Here is a 21469-nt window from a genome sequence, read left to right as displayed (position 1 = left end):
AGGCAAGTTAAGTCTTATGTTAACCTTATTACTTATAAAATACATATTAATCCATGGTAAAGTAAAAGGATATTAAATCCAACCGTGAATTCGCTCCGAAACCGATCCGTCGGACAAAAAGTCCATTTAAAATTGAAAACTCACCGGCTCATACTACACGCCCCGCTTCACCGACATCTGTAAACAAAATAATGTCTTTATAATTACACCGACATTTCGACAGTGGGTTTTAGTCGAACAAAAAGAAATAGGGAAACCGTTAATACGAAATATTGCGGAGGAGATTAACCGAAATTTGTCACTACCATACGCGGAATCTTAATTTTGTTCGATGCCTTTATTCATCGAGCATTGGCCATGCAATTTATGACTTTACTCTTACCGGGTATGTATATAATTTAATTTGAAGTCTCTCGTGATTACTTTTATGAACGACTTTACTAAATATTACAGGACTAACTTTTGCCCACGAAGCCGAAAAAAAAACAGGAAAAAACTTCTGTACATGATTCAAATTTCTCAACAATTTTATGACAAAACATAGTTTTAACACACAAACTATCATCAGCATTATCATCACTCCAGCCGTACAACGTCCCACAAGCGGACACAGGCCTCTCTCATAGATTTCCATTAAAACAGGTTAAAAGCGCCCTGCGACAAGCGCCTTCCGAGGCAGTGTACGTCCTAAGCTACGTTTGTGGGTTCGTGGTCTTAACTAGAACCTTAAGGCTCCAGCGGCCATATTCTGCACGATGTAATCTAGCCACTTCAACTTGCTAATCCGCTAAGTTATATTTAAAAAAAAAATGCAATATATATAATCCAATCATGATAATCAATTTATCGTTTTACATTTGGCAATTGATTTGATTTCATTTAAAATCAATTATTACTAGAATTAAAATATATTGTGGTGGAGCTAGCATTAAGCCACTGTTGTTAGCATGTTTTATAATTTCTTGTGGTTTTAGCTTATATTTATTTAGTTATATATGGTTTCTGCAGTTACTAATGTAATTGATCTATCACATCATAACATTTTAAATTTTTTTCTAAATCTTATTATCAGCCTCATCATAAATTGGATATATTGAACACATAATAACATTTTAAAATTTTAAAAAATGCGTACATATGTTGAAATATTATAAATAGTACAATAAAGTAATGATTGTAAACGCCGTTTAATTCTTAATACGAGTAAATAAAACAAAATAAAAATAATTAACAGTCCTCCCAAAAGATATCTTTTAAGTTTTAGAAGATTAAAAAAAATAAAGATTGATAAAATCGAAATTGAGATACTTATGAACATAACACACAACTATTTGCCGAAAATTCTTGGTAGAATTATAGTTAACATTGCCTCGTACCAGATGCTCCAATAACGATCGATCGTACCATCCCTAATAAAGCAAGCAGTTTAGTCAAACGCCAAGTCTAAATTAACGCCTCAAAGCTACGGAGTGACATTTTTAACGGTCAATTATAAATTATTTGTTTCTCCACCTTTTTTCCAACGAGCAGGCTGCAGGGTGCACGCATCGCGGTCACGACAAAAAAGCTCTCACGCACTTCTCATCAACTCCAACTTTTCGATTATTCATGCGCTACGCTGTCGCGGGGACTTTTTGTATAACATAGAGCTGATGCAACCTTCAATACGAACCGTCTATGTAATTGTACCAACAATGCATGACTCTTTTTATTGTAAATATAAACGTGTCCGTCTATATAAGGAAACGAAATTATCTTGTTGTTGTAGAATACATTCATTCGATTATTACATTATGACAACGTAACATCTTTTATTAAAAATTTATGCTGGACATATGTTACCATTCCTTTTTTTAATTTTTAGACACTCATTTATGACAATCAAAAAAGTAGTAAAAAGATAAGAAAAATCATTTTATTAGTAAAAGTAAAATGTTTTTTATTAGTCTATCCTATAGTCTCAATCTCACTTTCCAACATGTAAGATTAAGTTAATTATTATTATTATAGTATTTTCTACCAGTCACAATAAATTAATTTTTTTTATTATAATTTTTATTATGAAATATAAAATATACATATATACTATATTACTAACGATCGCAGACACGAAGAATCGTTCCTTTTTGCATCAGAGCTCTAATAATTTTTTTTTAATTTATTACTCAATTATTGTACAGTTTTAAAGAAAGTACGACGTAAAGGGCATGTGCAGCTCTATAAACATCCCGGCCGCATAATCGAGCAAGGGCTGATAGAGTTGGCCGAGATAATGACATCTGCGGTAAAAACGTGGACGGTCGTTATTTATCATCCGCTGGCCTCTTTAATTATCGGACGGGTCCGGTGTGCGCCCCGCCTTACCAACACCGGTGTGCCACCACCTTTACGATCGTATAGCATGGTGATGGGCGTTTTTGCCACGAAAGGTTAACTTGGATACAGTTAGTCCAACCAATCATTGGAAAACCATTGGTCGCCAACTACAAATTGTCATTTCTGAAGCATGTTATGAAACAAAACCTATAATACCTTATAACTACTTAAAATGTTATGTTGTGTATCAAGTATATATGTAGTGAAAAATTAACATATATTCATTGTGAAGGTTATATCACTAGTATTAATAGTGTTGCATCATTCTATGCGTACATACGGATAATTTTTAGATTAAAAGAAACAAGATTTTATTACGTTGTCTAAATAAATAAACTATTTTTGACCCTAACTGAGCGGTCACTAGATCTATGATTACATGACACATACCTTGTAAGTATTCGTTTTATAAATATTTGTTCATAAGAAAGCTTCTAGGTTTATTCCGCCATAAATTTTATTAATGCGCTAGTTGAAATTGTGAAATTACTAGGTTGATAAGACGCGCCAAATCATTTCAAAATAATAATAGCAGAAGCGATGATCCCCAGATTTTCTAATAGTAGATCTTTGGTATAAGTATGACCTGTCAATTTAGTATTTTTATACATTTATTTAATTGGGGAAACAAAGGGTAATACAAGAAAAATAAGGATACAGAAAATTTTCAAACATTATACCAAAGTAGTTTCTGATTATTATGTATGGAATAGTTTTGAGGTAAAAATAATTCTTATAAACTATAAAAATACATAGAACTAAATGACACATCTGTATATGTACTAGTGAAGTCAATTAATTGATAACCAGTGATACAATCGATTGGAGAATAAAAATTTAATGACCCCATTCGCTCAATTAACCTCCATACGAAATCGATTTTGAACATGAAACAGGTTTGAATCGACGACCCCTCTACATCACGAGTGACACGTACGCGAGTGCACACAATAAATCTACAGAGGGTTAATTAACTGCCAGCACAATGCTTTATAAGTGTTTAAGGGGACTTGAATGCGTTGGGTTTCGGTACACGGAACGAAGCTGTAGAGATTCAAATTATTCAAAATGCTCTTTACATTATTTTTTTAGGAATTACACTACAGATATTAAAGCAAAAAATTAAAAAAGAAAGTCTGGCGACATCATTACCAATAAAATTTACGCAAACTATTCGGAGATTTTGACTACTTCAAATATAAGACACTGCTACATTGATTCACTGTTGAAACCGTTAATATTACACCGATTACATTTTTTATAATTCTATAGAAAAACGTTTTTATCTTGTTATATGCACACTGCACTTACAACTGACAACGAAGATTTATAAATAACACCGTCATTTCCATAAAAAAAATTATTAATTTCCAAGTCATAAACTAACATAATTTGTTGTAAATGTCTAAAATTAATATATAAATAATAATAAATGAATAAAATAATAATAATAAATTGGCTAAAAAACCGATTATCATTCTTTCAAATAATACGCTAGAAAAAAAGTACTTAAAGAATAAAAGTAAATTATACTAAGCAGTAAAATGAACAAATAAATTTGCATTATAAACAACGCGTGCCATTAAAATCAGTTTTTGATATAGAGATCGCTAGTCGCTTATGAAAAGACCATCGGACAATACTGAATACATGAAGGAGTTATTGCAAGAAGTTGATACTGAACGTAATCAGAATCGCGCCAATGGCGATAAGAATGTTTCATAAAAATACTTGATCTATTTAGCTAAGTAATTTGCGGACTATAATTATGCGTTGGGAAAGACATAAAGAACAATTTATTCGTGTAAAATTATCAGACATATAATATAATGGATGAGAAAAGCTCTATAGATGTGTTTGTTTATTGATATTGTTATATATTAATGATGATATCCTGATAAACAATATGAATATATTTTTAAATATTAGTAAACATAACAAGAAGGTATACGTGCAACTAAAATAACAACACCAAAATCTGGTACGAAACAAGGCGCAACATTAAAAATGTAAATTTCAAAGATAAAGATCGCTTGATTTTTAATCAACGAATGATTAAACAGTCGCCTCAATTCCCTAATGAGCTTTATCGAAGAAAAAAGCCTCAAGCAGAGTTCGGATAATTTTTAATATTAATTACCGAAAGAAATAATTTACTAAAACGAAGGTATGAGTAAAAGACCAACACTAGTGTCGTAAATAGCGATCATAGGCACTTCAATTATACACCTGTAAATCAAGTCGGTGCACCAATAAAAAGTCAACTAATCGCCCCTCCATATACAATGCGAGAGGCGAATGAGATTAACTTATAAATCGTGTTTCGACAAGGTAAATATGGCGAGGCCCGAGAGAAATAGCGCTGTATAATGGCATATTTTCACGAGATATCGACGCGTTCGATCGCTTCATACGACCACACGTAATGTGCTCGGTAATCCACAATACATATAGATGAGGCAAACGAAATATTTACAACTATTTTTTTAAACATAAAGACATAATAAAAATATTTTATCATGTAAAAGTATAGAACATATAGAAAAAATAAAATTATAAATAAATTTTGTTCTCTTTTTGTCCGATAGAATCAATATTTTTTTGACGTATTTTCTTATTAAGTATCGAGTTTGTTCCTTTAATAAATTATTAATACTTATAGTTAAAGACTAAATTTATTTCGATTTTTATTACCAGGCTAATTAACCAGAATATTGTATTGAATCAAAACAACTGTTGATTGAAGGTTAACTTTCATATTATAAGATATCGTGCTAGAAAATCTGTTGTACCAGCATTATAGCACAGTTTTAAACCTACTTATGATTATTAAATTATTATCTTCTTTGAAATTAATTTAAATAAAATGATTTATATACTAATAAATAATTTTTATTTTATCTCTTACATTACTTTTCATAAATTGCCTGTCCATTCTCAAGATATAGACATGAGATATATGAAAAGTAAATTTTAATCAAGAAATAGTTTTTCGCACACTGAACAAATATTTGTGCATAATTAAAATGTAACACTTCATTGTAAAGAAGAAATATACAAGTCATTAACAGCTTACGTTTTATCGCATCGTAATGTTACGGTAAAAAAATTATCTTCATATAACCGACAAACAATGGTTTCAAAGTCCGAGTGAATATAATTAAAATTATAAATTATGAAAATGCATCGAACCAGTCATCGCAAATGCAAGGCAATGCAACAGTTAACGCGACGGAGGCCGCCGTTATCCACACGTACGTGTGCATGTGCAAAAGAAGAATATTTATTTTTAAAATTTGACGCGAACAAACGAGCCGTAATTACGGCGTCAACGTACATCCAGATATTGAAACTAATGGATATATAATTAGCCAGCCTTAAGCACGTAACAAAGATGAATTACAACGGATAGCTTGTTAGTGGGGAAAGCATTATTTAAAAAATTGTGGTTTAGTTAATTTTATTATTAAATCTATGATTCTTTTATTCATATTAGCTGATAGACGCCCAGTGCTTACAGTGGTCTTAATTCGCCAAAGGCCTCCCTTAAGCCCTACTGGACTTGTGGTCGCCACTACGACCGTCTGTTTCAACAAGCACAATCAATCGACGTTTTTTTTTTCCGGAAAACATCGATAATATAAGATTTCACAATACACTGCACATGTAATTTCGATTGCAAGAGAGATGTCCCCGTGTCAATAAGAATATGAATATATAATGATGCTGTAAATGCCAAAGGACACCACAAAAGAAACAAGAATACTTTTTGTTTTTAATTAACGTCATAATGACAAGAAATAGTGATGGGCACAGCGCAGATTTGACGCGTTATCGATGGAGCCGCGCCGGCATGGGCGAGTATGCACGGACGCACGCCGGCCACACGGGTCGCGATCGTGTGCCGACATAGCTGCATGCCGGCGTTTATTAAGTAGTATACGTTTCAATTGCACTACGTGAACCCACTGTATTTATTGCACCTTTTGAACGGATGAATAGAGATAAACATATGCTACGCGCTGATTAATGACTCTTTTGTGCGCGTATAAAGGATCGCGCCTGACAATTCTTCGGAAATGTTTTGTCTACGGCCATATCTTTTGGTGCAGGTTGGACTAATTTATTGCTGGCAACTTTCATATGAAACGAAACCTTTAATTTTAAAGGACGACGTCGGCATACATTTACTGTGTTACTTGTTACTACTAGTCTATTCATCTTGCTAGCCTGTAGAACGCAAACATTACTGAAAGTAGATAGTGAAATCATTAGTCTTAACGTATAGTACGAAAGTTTTATGACGGCAATTAAATTACCTTGTTAGTTACAATTCATAGTTAATTAAAAAAATATTGACTTTTTAATTGAAATTACATCAACCAGTCTGTTTAAATTGTAATATGTGGTAAATATGTTGAAGCAATATTCAAACTCAACATCATTTCAAATTTAGAATGTCTACTGTTAGATATAGACCTTCCGCATAGATATCCGAAAGAACCGGTTAGAAGCGGTTTGTATCGTCTGTGTCCACCTTCCTGGTTGACGTCCTGCGCTACCCATGTCGGTCGATGATACCCACTCCAGAATGTTAAGGCTCCAGAGGCCATATGTTGTGAGAGCTATGTCACATGCCCACTGCAACCTTAACTTGCGAACCCGCTTGACTATGTCGATTACTTTCATTCGTTTTCGGATCTTTCCATAATTAGATCTCGTAGAGGAATTCCGAGCACAGCTCGTTGAGTGCCTTGCCACTAAAGCGCTTAGTAAGAGACCACCTTTTTCTGCGTTTATAGCACTAATTGATTTATTTTTGCAATGCGAAACGACGTCCGATGTACTAAAGCAAATAACTTCATATATATTAGATTATTTATGTTACTATCTTAATACTCCGTATTATACTTGCAAAAATTATTTTCGATATGAAATTTTGTATTCAACGAAATAATACGATACGCGTGGCCACGGCGCGCCTAATTACAGGACGAATACGAAACGATTCGAGCTTCAAATCACCTACTAAAACGAGAAAATCGATGATAATACTTCAACGAATTTACGAGAATCTTTTTTTAAATTGAGAACCGATTGAAAGACCCCCGTGACGGCAAATTGGCGCTCAACCAAGACGACACAGGTCACCTATTAACAACGGAACTCTCATACATATATGTCATAACAGAATATCATATTTTATTGAATTAATTTAAAATTTTGTCAGCAAAAATATAATGTGGAAATGAAGTAATCATGCGGTAAAGTAATGGCAACGGTAACCGAATACGCAGTTTCGAAAATAACGAAGCCGAGATAATTGCATAATAACAGAAACGATTACCGTAACAATTTTGATTGTGAGTTATTATTATTCCGCAGCTCCTAAAAACACGTGAAATTTGTGCGCGCCTCGATCGGGCGGAGTACACGTCCGGTTTTTGCGGACGGCCCCCGAGTTTCTTTCCGAGATTCCGAGTGGTATAATGAAGCCATTACCCGCAAGAACGAGCTCGGGCGAGGGCAACCGCATCGCCGTCGGAGGGAAAAAATATCCAAATCGCCCGGAGGACTCTCGTGCGCAGACATGCTGTCTTTTCGGCGCAGAAAAAGAAAAAAAAAACTATTTAAGTTCGTTAGGACTCGTTTCGCGGTCCCGCTTTCGGATTCAAATGTTAAAATGCTCTTGTTTTGAATGCGCGTCGCACTCATTCCGACTTTATTCTGAATCTGTTCGAGTATGACGTTAAGAATTTTAATGATCCAAACGCATTACAAATCAGGACCCGAGAGTTGAATGCTCTCAAAATATTAATTAATTACTTATAGATAGAGCAACTCAGTGCGTCATTAGCGCGGTAACCCTACAGCGTTCGTACGCATTAACAAACACAGAATGACATAGCATATCTGTTCGTATATAATAAATTATTACTTTATAATTAAGAGTCTGATATATTTTAAAGCCATTCCCACTGGAATATGGGAAGTGCGTGTTTACTGTCCATAATTATATCAAAAAATACTATAAATGTTAATTCAGTGAAATATCGTTACGTAATAGAATTTAGAAGAACCAAGATCACAGACGTGGCTCGAATAATTGCCGGTCTGAAATGGCAGTAGACGGGTGCCGGTAGACGCGACGTGAGTAGTGGTCAGCCAGACCGTTTATCGTAACGATTTATGGGGGAGACCTATGCCTATACCAATATGATGATAATAAATGGAATGTAAGGGAAATAAAACGACCTTTGAATAAAGGGAACGGTTACTAATGATTGTGTCGTCCTGTTCGCTACAATACTATTGAATCGATTAAGCAACGGCCAATTGCATGCTTTGAAATTATTACATTAGACCACGTGCAAGACAATGTTTATTGTCTCGACCGCGCTGATCTGGAAGAATTTATGAACGCGTTTTATTATTCATGCCGTTAAATAATCAAAGCTTATTTCATTCCTTTTACCTTTTACTATTCAAGATAACGTATATATTAAAGGACATCATTCTAAATTTATGTACAGTGACTGAGAACGCATATTAATCCGGAGTAATCGGGAATTGTATTCAAAAACTTTATTTCGGCGTCGTCATCACAGGTTACCGACGGTCGACAGTTCCTACATGTTAATCCGAGATCATTTAATGCGATAGAGCGACGGTGATTACCTTACAATACAACGGAAAAAACATCATAATATATTCAAGAGGGGCGAAAGAGAACGACAAATCAACGCCCACGATTCGGTTCAAGACTATGGAATAATAGAATAATTTGTAAAAAAAACTTGTTAGCTATAATTGAACTCTTTAATCGCTTTATATAAAGGATAATTAGTTGTGGGTAAAAAGCTTTAAAGGGGTGAATGTGGAACTCATTTCTCAGCCAAAAGTTTTAAAGCTTTTACATTTATCTTTCACCGCGTATAAAGTTTTAATCTGAAAATAAAAATTTGTCTATTGTAATGCGACAAACCTTTAAGTTCTGGCAGTAGAAAGTTAACAGGAATAGATAGTAGATAATAATTCATTTTCTTCTTTTCAGTCGAAAGCTCACTGCAATCCATAGCAAAAGATCACCACGATGGCCCATGTTGCGCTGCCGTATCCAGCGACTTCATGCGACCGTAACTATGTAGTCATGTAATAATTTAATTACGCAGTTACCCGAACATTAAAATCGGTTTTGCTTACTGTATTATGAAAACGTTGTTAATTATTTATGAAATCATTAATTTTTGGATAGAGTGTGCCATTTATTAATGGACAGAAAATGCTATATACTCAGCTCTATATAGCTTTTAGACCTCTAACCAATCAACCCGTATGATGACAAGTGAATACTTACTACATAAAACTACTAACTAGCAGCCTAAATAGGATAAAACTTTTAAACGAAAAAGACATTCAATAATAGGTGTATTAATAATTAAGCGTACAAATGAATAGAAATTTTTAATGTCTCAATACCCCGAAATGCATGTAAATAGGCTGGCGGCACTTTGTTTTATTATGCAAAGCGGGATATTAAAAATCATACTATCTACACGTAGCGCTATAATTCAAGATCAAAACTATTTTCTAATTATATAATTTCGTCACCCGAAACCTTCCCAAACATCTTAATTGAACGTGACCGGTCGCGACGCCATGAAAACTCAATCTAAGCTAATGTTCGTCTTACAAAAAAGTTTCCGACTCTCAACACTCTCCGTATCAAAATCACATTAAGACGTCCAAAAAGCGACCGCATTAAACCAGTACTCGTTTGCGCTCGTATCTCCAGACGTACACTACTAATAACTCAATCCTTACTAAATTATATAGAGTCGGCAGTCCCGCATCACTATCATTACACTGCGTTCGATGAATTATAGTGCGTGCTTTTGTATCACGTATCGCGTTGGTGGGCGAAATTTAGTTAATTAGTCTAACATTATTGCAATATTACTTCCTTATTTCGGATCATAAAATTTAAATTTAAGCAACGAACCTGCTGTTGAAACTACAGTATACAGTGTTTCGAATCGTTTTCATGCAATTTGCATTTGATAGGGGGATTTATAATCATGTTGCTATACGTACTAACGTATTTCTTTATTCATAAGGAATAAAATTGTTAGCAGATATCTCTTAATTTATTTTCACTATTTATTATATTGATTGTTAATACAACTTTCATATTTTATTATTATGTTCCTTAACAGTACTTAATAATGCTTTAAATATTATAAGTATAAACCTTAATGAGCTGCTATATTTCTAATTGATTTAATTTTTTACGAATTATTAAGACCACCAATAACTAAACTCAAAAACTTTAGGTATCACGCTAGTGAAGCATTAGTTATATAGGCGTTTTAACATAAGTTCGGCACCTTCACGATTATTTATGTAGTGAGACAAGCGTGTATACAGATCTGATACTTTATGTAATTTATGTAATTTATATAAATTAAACTACGCAAATAAATAGGATATAATGAGTAAATTTTGAGAGAGTAATTGAAATGTGGGTAGCTTGGCTTATTTATATCGTTGATATTGTAATGAATACATCAAGCATTGTTAAATTTCCTTTAATAGGTAAAACTATTGAATTCCAGGCCGGCCCTACTCAGCAGATCAACATTCCGAACCAAAAGTTACTACTTGAAATAATAAAGTAAATTGACTCAAAAGTTCGTGTAAATGTCTATTTGAATCAAGATATTTTGTATTTCAACTTAAATAAGAATCTAACAGTAAATTGATTTATTAATAAATGAAATACGTTAACACCTCAACCGCCATTGGTTCCGCAACTTATAATCGCTTCATCAACACACAGCACACACACACCCACTCGTCTCATTTCAATCAATACAAGAAGCGGCGTACGTCTCAACTTACGTTTACCGACGCGCACCTATCAATTTGCGCACACAAATCGTGCGTGTGCACATTACACATATTCGTCACGTAGTAATAACAATATATACCTGTTTGGTGCTTGCTGTTCGTTTTGTGGTCGGCCGTCGTACCACGCCCAGAGCATTATAGCCGGGAAGAAAGCGTAGGGTCCGTATTATCGATTATGCTGGTACTGGGCCTCGATTTTATTATGCGCCTTTGTTTTGTGGTAGCGTAATAAAGATTTCTTCGATCGTATAATTGCGATACTTTTGCCCGTGTCAAGTGAGTTATTGTTGCAAAATAAAACTATCTCATGTTCAATGGATACTTTACATTATAGGGCAAGCGGTTTGATATAAATTGTTTGACACGATGAAATTTAATACTATTATATTAATTTATATAATGTATTTTTAACTATCTCGTACAATGTATAAATCGACTACCCACTGCTTGTCCTTCTTGAGTTTCCACGCTATGGTTGTAAGAAATTGCCTCGAGTGATAAGACCGTCCCTTGTAGTTTTTGCTAAACATCACGATAGACTTGATTATGCTATATAGTATAAAGGAATTCAACAATTATAAAGTTTGTAAATGAATTGCTTTACTACTGTACTTAGGATAATAAATTGACCAAACCCGTCAGAGTTTGTAGCGCTTTTCTCAGATCAGTGTGCGTTATGATTATAAAAGATTTCAATCTCGATTCTATTTTTCATCATTTTGGGCTCTTAATTATTCTCGTGACGTACACAGGTAGTCAATATAAAATATCGATAATAATATAAACCAATAAATACTTATTAGGAATAGTATCTATAAAACTATAGTGCGGTGCTAGCATAAATCGAATTAATATCTAATTATCGATATCGACAGATTCTATCGATGTTCTAGTGTCAATCTTTACTTTGCTGCGCGGAGCGGCAACTTTATCACTAACAGAGAAGAGCGTGCACTCGACGCATATTTTCGTATTAACCCGATCTATGCTGACCGTACATATTTCAACGCACTCAGCCCGATGCCAGAGAGTACAGATAGAGGGAAAACGATTGAGGTGTATTAATTTTATGTCCCGCCAGATAAAGTTGCGTTCTGAGAAACGAACTCGAAATGGATTAATGTTAAGATAGCTATACAAGCACGTAAAATGTAATACAATGAATATGTTTAAATATTTCAACAACCTTACAGATTTTATTTTACGTATATTTATAAACATATAAAACTTCTTAACTTTAAAATATTATTTTATTTATTAACTCTTCATTGTTAATTAGCAGGACATAAAAATAAATGGAATGTAATAGGCAAAGTATACAGGGCGGTCTAAACGCAAAACGCTATTTCGTACAGGCAACCGCTATCTATTAAATAAAGATGTATTAAATATTTTACCCCGATAATTTTCAGAAAGCTTGAAATCAGATGACTAAAAATGATTAGTCCGCGTCCGGCCTATACATTTCTTTTAAATCTAATTTTATTTTATTTTAAATAAATAGTTTCGCCGAGTTTTGTTCACCTGTTCTTCTCCGGTCTGAGGTATTGATCATCCGAACCGGTGATACACTCAACTTGACGTCAACAAGAGATATAATCTATCATGTGTTGAATACAGAATTTTTAAAATTGACTAAGAAAATAAAAAAAAATTGCAATGAAAGCCCGAGAGTCAATAATGAAAATATATAACCAATCAGTTAGATTGTTCAAGCAAGCCTGGATGATAGTAGTGCATTATTACGTTGATGCGAGCGGGCAAACAAGCAAACAGGCAAATATTGACGCAGTGGCAGTTTGCCGTGACGCGTCGCTGCAGCTTACTGCTCGAGTCAATATTGACTGGGGCATGCGCGCGCGCAGGGTTGCTGTCTTGTGTATATCTAGGAATTTCTTTTTTTACCAAACAAAAAGTAATAACAGCTTTATAACATGTATTTGATATTAAGGTTTACATAAATTAGTTTTAATTTACGGTTTAATTAACGATTATCACACGACAAACAGAAGATTTATGAAATTGAAAAATTATAAAATTGTTGTTCAGAGAGTAGCTGTTAAGTTTACAGGTTCTTCCCGATATATTCTATATAAAAAACAAAGATCGATGTAATGACTTCTCGAAGGAGCTTTGCAAAGGGTATTACATAGAATTAACATGTTTCTTTGATATTTATGAATTGAACTTGCGAAGTTCAACGGACAAAAATTTGCTCATCCTCATCTTAGAATGAATAACAACCCTCATTGACGTCAAGATGAGTCTATATACGACCTGAGATAGAGCAGGCGAAAGTAACTCAGCACGAATATATTTAAAAAAAATATTTAAAATTCATTAGTATTTAATAAACATTGAAATAGCGACGGTTTGATATCTTTTATAAAGTCTTTTAGTAGTTACGCTTCTTTAATGTTTTCTTTTTTTTAAATCTAGCAGGTCTTTCATCGTCGTAAATTCATGCATTAGTAATAGTGATTTCTAAATAGTTGTGAGTGAAGCTGTTCAAAAGTTACGAAATATAAACAGTAAAAGTATGGAAGCGTTGGCAACCCTGTTAAAACAGGTTGAACGGAGTAGAAGCTTTTATAGAGCAAAGGACAGAAACGGAAATCTCGTGGAGTTTGTTTTACATTGCTACAATAACTCCCATTGTGTACACTCCGTCCGTTATTTACCGATCATTGGATCAGGCAGAGGTGCTTTACTGAATTTTAGGCGTATTTAACGAAGTTTAAAATAAAGAAGCTTGAATATTTAGACAGGCGGGGAGTATGGCGGGTTCATTTGGAACAATATTTATTCTGGCTCAGTAGCGGCCCCAATTATTAAAAATACATACGATTCACATCGCATGTCACATTCGTCTATTAACATATTTTAAATTCTATACCATTGTTTACGTTGGCAGTACACGCTGAGTAAATACATTTAAAGTGAAGCTTTCAATCATCGCACTAACACACGTTGCTCTAATTAATATAAAAAACTGAACTAAAATATACTGCACCTTATTTTACTTAGTACAAGTATCAGCTATCTTCCATTTGTATTTGATAAGGCCTTCGTCATTACCGACCATAACATTCTGGACTGCGGCCGTCATAATTTTCATATTTTATTAAATTGCAAATTCAAAAAGGAGAAGTTGAAAGCTTACTTAAGAAAATTACCAAGTAAGAACTGATAAGGTTGTATAAATGGAAGAGGTCGTAAAAAAATATTCGGAAAAAAATTGAGAAAATTGAAAAAAAAAGTTAATGAAAAAATTGAAACCAGTTCTCAACGCTACAAAAAAAAATAATTACATTCCCCATATCTTGTGACCGATAATAAACCAATATTTACAGAAACGTACCAGAATCCAAAATACCAATAAGCTACCGGTCTCCCCCCGGACTCGCTCCGTCAATATTGGATATACTTAAAACCTTTTCCGGGAATCACTTTTAGTGTTACTGTGAGATATTATGGGCAAACTTGTCTATTTAGAGTTCTGTTTTATTCTTCACGCTTCGCACAAGGAAATTTAGGCTTTATTACCATGGTGTAAGAAGACATAACGAGTCAGTTGAAACTGGCTGATCCAGGAACCTGTGTACAACGCTAATGACGAGTAGGTGTTGCTTAAGGTAAGGTTTTGAGTACTTTGGAGAAACTTATTTACGTGCTGATTGGTTCGTCGTCCACGTTTTATATTTGAAATCAAATGTTGGTTTTAACTGCGCTAAAGAAGCGATAATGACGAGCTACACCACTGTTACGCAGGTTTTTTCTTAATTATATATTTCTAAAATAATTTTTAATATGGATATGTCAGATGACTGGGTGGACCGACCACATAGTTAAAGTCGAAGAGTGTAGCTGGATACGGGCTACGTAAGACCAGTCATCATGGCGACCTTCGAGGGAGGCCTTTGTTTTCTAATGGGCGTCTATCTGCATATTTGATGACCTTAAAGCCCAGTGGTCATAAATTTAGTCCGCGATATGGCTAAATGGCGCACTAAATTGTTTATCGCTAAGACTTTCAAATTCTGAAGTTTAAATCACAGAGAAGGAAGCACAGCGTTCAAGTCCACTTCCGACGAATTTCAATGCAGGCCACTTTCAACCGGTCATACTGGAAATTTATAAGAGAGTCTTATGTCCAGCAGTGAAGGGCCTAGGGATGAAATAAATAATGTATACTGATTTTATTTTTTGTTACTGTCGCTAAAATTACACAAGAAGCGTCAAATTGTCTAAAACACAAAGAGATGCTTCACGAATGTAATCTCACTTTTAAAAGAAAGCCGCATTCAAAGAACCTTCACAATACAATAACCCATAATTTTTCACAAATACCCTCATCTCATTGTCGGATGGCCTGTTTAACCTGTCATATGCCTTTGACAACTTAGAACACAATGGGAAATAATGTGAAATCCACGAAATGCGCGGACCACTTGTTCAAACAATCAAGTTTTTGGAGATTACAGATGTTTAACTTAAGTACCTACAATATTCCTTCACTAATCCCACTTCAATGTAAGACAAAAAAAAATATGCAGAGAAAGATTCACGGTATACCTAAAGAAGCGACGTAACATTGGTTGACTATGACATCCAAAGACGCAACATACCCGAGTTCATTATAATATAGCTCTGAAATATAAACATTAAATTATAATTAATTTTTATTCACTTATAAGTTTTTAGTTTTAAAAAATCATTACAAATCTCATCAAGAACAGGAGTTATAAACGATTTTTCTAATATTGTCTAATGTGTATCAATATATCCTTCTTAATAAAATCGAGTCTAAAAATTCAAAAAATTAGTAAATGTTTTTTAAATATTTATTTATTTAATTAACATTAGACGCAATTGCGAACATAACGCCTTTTGGTGTAATAGAAAAATTATAGAAAGCTTATAAATTACAAATATATATACACAATTACTGAAGTGTACAATTGCTGAAACAATTGTATGAAGTTACAGTGATTCCTCCGTCAATAAATCTCGAATCTTTCTTTTTAATCATGTAACGTAAAGATTATTTACTACTGTTTATTTTAAATCGGATTTAATTATTACGAAGTAAAAAATATGAAAAACTGAATAAAAACAATTATTGAAAAGCTTGGACAAGGGGACGGCCATATATGGAAGAATGGCAACATGAATATGGCAGGCAATAACTAGACCGTAGTGAAGAGTGCGGAGAAATGAAAGGAGCCTACACTAAATTTATAGTCCAGAAAGGCTGAAAACAAAGAAAATAAAATATATTCCACACTAGTAAAATAACAAGTTGGAATTTGTAATTTTACTATTTTTCACCATTAACATTATTTCAGTTGCGGGACGTTCACAGTTGGACATGGGTCACCCGCATTTCCAATAAGAACGATGTGAAGGGACCTGTATACAGCGTTGTCGACTTTAACAAGGATGTCTGTCTTTACAGAAGGATGGCCTACGCCACGCTTTCCAATCCACGCTCTCCAGACGCTACGTTCTTCACGCTACTCAAAAAACTCAAGCCCTATCTGCTCTGCCGCTATGCAGTCTGCTCACTACCACTTTTATATGTTAATCCACTGGACTATTTTGGTTACTTTTCTTCGTCTACGAATCTCCTAATTCCTAATTCAATCTCGTAGAGAAGTACCCTACGACTTACCATATCATTATATAATTCTGATTCTTGTGAGATGTTAAGTTCTCTACTTACGTATATCACAGTATATATATCAACAGCATCGCTATTTACTATTCTGAGTACATTATCAATCAGCGAAAGCTTGCTCTTTATATACCAACTGACTATCGCACGCCCCTACCCGCTAACACTTACTCTAATGGCTGGTCTACGGCCTACGCATAATTTCCTACACTATAACCTAGCCTACGCGCGTTCGAGAACAGGTCCAGGCAGATTAACTGAGGCAGAAGTGATCAGCCCTGGCCATTAGTAATCCGCGTGATCTGGTTTAATCAGTATTCTGGCATAAATATATAAATACATATATTTTATTAGACATTTAAACAAATGTTTTCTCAAGTATTTATATATTACTTTACTGTAAATGTTATAAATACAAAATAGACACATTATATTAATTTCTTACAAGAATTCTTTAAATGGATTAAAAATTTGATAACGATTTATAATTTTTAATGTCGACCGGTAAGAAAAAAGATATAAAGCAAATTAATTCATTTTTCTTCCTATACTTTTTTCCTTCCTACCTAATATTTCAAAATAATATACAAATATAATACACAAGCATCTAATTAACATAATTTACCTGGTAATACATATATTACAATGTAAATTATAACACAGAAAATTATTTTATAAAATCATAAATATTACGGAAGTATATATATACAGAAGTATACAGTTCTAAAATATTGACGCAAATAATGCAATTTTAGAAGCCTTATAAAGGTCAAAAGAGATTTGGCTGTTCAAATCTACATGTGTAACTAATTCCACATACGAGCAGCTTGTATAGAAAGAAAATTACTTGCTGAGGAATTGTAAGGCATGTGTACTATAGAAGAGGTGGAAAGTGGAAGTCCTTGGATTCTGTTTACATCGCCTTGATAATGCCCATCACCTTATAGAATATGAAACTATTTAAAAAGATAAATGAAAGCAATTATCCATCAAATCCGATTAACAAATGTAATTTGTATTGAACACATGGACAAGAAGGTATATTAAAATGTCTATAACGATGGTCATTATCAATAATGTTTATTTTATTTTAGTATTTACAGTGTTATTAGAAAACAATATAATTTTTCAAACAAATATATGCTTGTTAACTGTTATGTTTAACAACCCGTAATTATAAAATTATACATTCATATTAACTGGCAAATAATAAATCGTTTGGATATAAAAAAAAAAAAACCTATTGGGAAAACTGAATGCTATTCAAATATTTTTCTTGCCGTTAGCGTTTGGCGAACCGCCAATTAAACACTCATAGTTATCGTACTGGCAAATGATAGCTTTAAAAACGAATTAAAAACGAAACTTTTAATATCGGGTTGGGTGTGCGAGCGTTTTATTTGGATACACGTTATAAAGAGGGCCATAAATACGGCGTGGGTAATTAATACTCGAGTACGGACCGCGGGCCTGCAGCGGTAATGATTGGGGCTTGTTATTTTTTATGCTTCGGTCCTCTGGTCACGTGCAAGGCCTTTTGGGGTCGCGGAGGCGTCGCAGGATGTGATGTCGGCGCCTAGATGCATAATTCAATTTCCGGTAACAATTTCGCTTTGCTAGTGACTTATGCGAACCAACAACAGTAATTTATTGATACGTGTTTAATGAGAATTCTACCTATATACTGACTCGCCACGATATCTCTGGTAATAGACGAATAATTTAGTAAAAATAATTCTTTCGCCAAGTAGAAGTCAACTACGAAAAGGCTTTAAGAAATTCCACTCGCAAAGAGCGCTGGCAGTGTACTTCAAAATACATATATTTAAACTATATATCAAGTAATAAAAACTCGGCAAAAATATTTTTTAAAGACTGGAGTTTAGCGGGTATTGACATTTATTTAGTAGCGTTAATTACCCTGACGTGTAAAGTCATTCTAGACAGATATTTACGGTATTATATAAAATAAAAAATGTTGTGTATAAAAAAATGTATTGCATATACATAGCAGAAATCTTTGAAAGTTGACATCAAAAGCACTTTTCGAAAATATAAATAATATCTCTACATGTCTTCGAAACCAAACAATAGAAATGACAAAGTGAATCCTTGAGTATTTAACGTATATAGTTTCTCACACAAAACGCGTGTGAACTTACCAAATTTCCTTCCATATTGATTCTGAGTCAATCGAGCGGCACATTTCCCCGTTCGAGCCCAAGTAGACCACTCCAATTTCACTCCAATAGGCCGAAACATTTCTTATCCAAACACCCGGGAATCGAACCGGAGTCTGGGCGCCCACTCGCATTCCGACCGAAAACTGGTTTCGGGCCTGCGACATTAGCCGCCTATTAGTGCTTTATCATACATCTTTATACAGCAGCCTAAATATGTTATCATTGGAACGAATAAAATGTAACGTTGCTGCGCTTGCCAGTGCTTGTAGAAAGTAATTGGTTATAGGTGTAAAACCTTTAAAAAGATGAATGTACAATTCATTATTTGTCTGCAAAAAGCTTTAAAGATTCCACGTCTATTTACAATTACGCTGAATAATGTCATCACTCTAAAGTTTGTTACATTCCTTTATTTTTTGTATAGGAATGCGAGAGGACAATAACTTCTGGCAGTATAAAGTCAATAGGAACAGATAGCAATTAATTATTAAGTTGATTATACAGTAAAATAAATTTTGAAAACGCCTTTCATTTATCATTACCATTAAGTTATTTATTGTTCCTTAACCGTTCATTTTTGGATTGGTTTTACATTTGTAAACAGAGCAATGAGCTATATATAAAACCTTTAAAACTGTTCATAACTTTTAATCGTTTAAATTAACAAGAATCCAGATGATCATACTTTTAATCAGTGAGAAATTATTCAAAAATTAATGTATTTAAAAATTAGGCATTTTTACATTCATTTTTATTTTTAGCTTCACGCAGGACGATTATAGCAATGAAAAATATAAAGACAGTTAAGAAGCTAAAAATAAACGTAACACCTTATACCTGTATATTTTATATCAGACACAAACTTTCCTTAAACAAGCGAACAGTGGTCCGAATTAAAAAATTCTGTTTTCCCTACAAACTGAACGCTAAGGCGTAATCCTGCGCTCACGCAGCCTAAATCAACGTCAAGATAATAACTATGTCCAAACACCGCTACTAGTGATGGCCTTGCAACCTGCTAGCCACAAAAGCTAAAGACTGTTAAGAATTTTTTTTTAAATGCCAATAAATATTTTTTTTCCGTTTTAACATGGATCTATTTAATAGAATGTCTTATTGAGAAGGAATAAAATATTTAATGTAGCTATGAATAATAATTTAAAAATGAACTCGCTTTAAAATATTACTTATACGATGCAAAAAAGAAAGTTGCTGCTCAAAATTTGTCAATATTTTTCTCTTAGGCGGCTCTTATAGCAGCCACGGGAGAAGAATGTAAGGACTATTATTTACGCCAGTACCAACACGGCATATTGCAGGTTTTCAAACGATATTTTAGGAAATCAAAGGCGGAGGCCTTTGTCCAACAGTATCCAAAAATTATACTGATAAAGATGATACAAAGATTGTAAACAGTAAAAAAATAAATATTGAAAAGCAAAACGTAGTAAAAACTATAAGGTTAACGAACTAGTTAAGAAATGTATATGTCTATGAGCTTTAAATAAATATGCATTAAAATGAAAAATAAAAAGATTTTTTAAAAAGAAGCCAGTGCCAAAAAAATTATAAAAAACACATGGTCACATCACTAAGCCAAACATCTGAGCTAGGTTCGGATGCGGTAGCTAGCACCGACATGTTAAGTGGCGAGGCAAACTGTTATTATCGCCTTCGGCTTATGAGAGTAATGTGTTTGTTTTGGACAATGGTGAAATATGCCCATAGAGTTTTATATATCAAGGGAAATGGAATCGTACCTATACAGCCTTTCCACGAGCTATGTAAGTCATTCAATAAAGCCTTTATGATAAAACGTACCTTATTACATAATTCAAATAACGCTATAATTGTATATATTTAGTCGTTCATCTTAAATACACCAGGAATAATTAATGATAAGCCTTTCGGATGTACATACAATGACCATTACGTTAGAAAATTTACAGGGTAAATAGAATTGTTTTATTTTTGTTATTTTAAAGAAACAGAGTTCAATGCTTAAATTAAGAAGATGGTTGATTGTTTTGCAGATTGGAGTATAGATAAAAAGATAAAATACGCCTATTCAGCATAGGAACTTTTAACAGACCTCTCTCTTACTTATCATTCTATTCCGCATCTTGATTCTATTCCGCAAGGTGTTATAATTGTGGAGAAGAAGTGGGAGTAAAAACTCCACAACAACATATCTTTTAATAGTTTAATTTACTTTTACAATTAAGTTTTTCTCTAGATCGGAAAGTTAAATAAATTATAGGTTAGACACATGTATGAATGTCATAATGGGGTTGACATATCCTGACAAGGGTAAAACCCCTAA

At 33.6% G+C, this 21469-nt stretch overlaps 1 protein-coding gene across 2 annotated transcripts in view; it reads right to left on the bottom strand.

Annotated features, from left to right (window-relative positions):
• Positions 1-21469, bottom strand: part of ci (cubitus interruptus) — a 121616-nt gene that overhangs the window by 84861 nt on the left and 15286 nt on the right. For both annotated transcript variants that reach the window (XM_068768539.1, XM_068768540.1), the window contains exon 2: positions 145-177. The gene's annotated coding sequence lies outside the window, so the exon portion shown is untranslated. The remainder of the gene's footprint in view (positions 1-144; positions 178-21469) is intronic.

This window comes from Battus philenor, unplaced genomic scaffold (assembly GCF_028537555.1).
Source record: "Battus philenor isolate CCGP_79_NKW_IND1 unplaced genomic scaffold, ilBatPhil1.0.hap1 SCAF_26, whole genome shotgun sequence".
In the NCBI taxonomy this organism is placed as follows: domain Eukaryota; kingdom Metazoa; phylum Arthropoda; class Insecta; order Lepidoptera; family Papilionidae; genus Battus; species Battus philenor.
Note: the sequence above shows the minus strand (reverse complement) of the source record. Positions and strands in the feature narration are given on the sequence as shown.